The sequence below is a fragment of the Propithecus coquereli genome, unplaced genomic scaffold (assembly GCF_000956105.1).
Source record: "Propithecus coquereli isolate 6110/MARCELLA unplaced genomic scaffold, Pcoq_1.0 Scaffold16, whole genome shotgun sequence".
NCBI classification, from domain to species: domain Eukaryota; kingdom Metazoa; phylum Chordata; class Mammalia; order Primates; family Indriidae; genus Propithecus; species Propithecus coquereli.
The window spans coordinates 9899002-9899220 of record NW_012140524.1 but is presented as its reverse complement, the minus strand read 5'-3'; positions in this window follow the sequence as shown (position 1 = coordinate 9899220).

Below are 219 nucleotides of genomic sequence, written 5' to 3'. Positions count from 1 at the left end.
ATATTTAATTGTTCAAATATTTTTAGATTTACAGAAAAATTTTGAAGACATTGTAGAGTTTCCATATCCTCTGCACCCAGTTTCCTCTGTTATTAGCATCTCACCCCAGTCTGATACACTCGTTACAATATCAAAATTGATACATTGTTATTAACCAAAGTGCATACTGTATTCATAGTTACTTAGTTTTTTTTTTTTTCCCTAAGGTCCTTTTCTGCT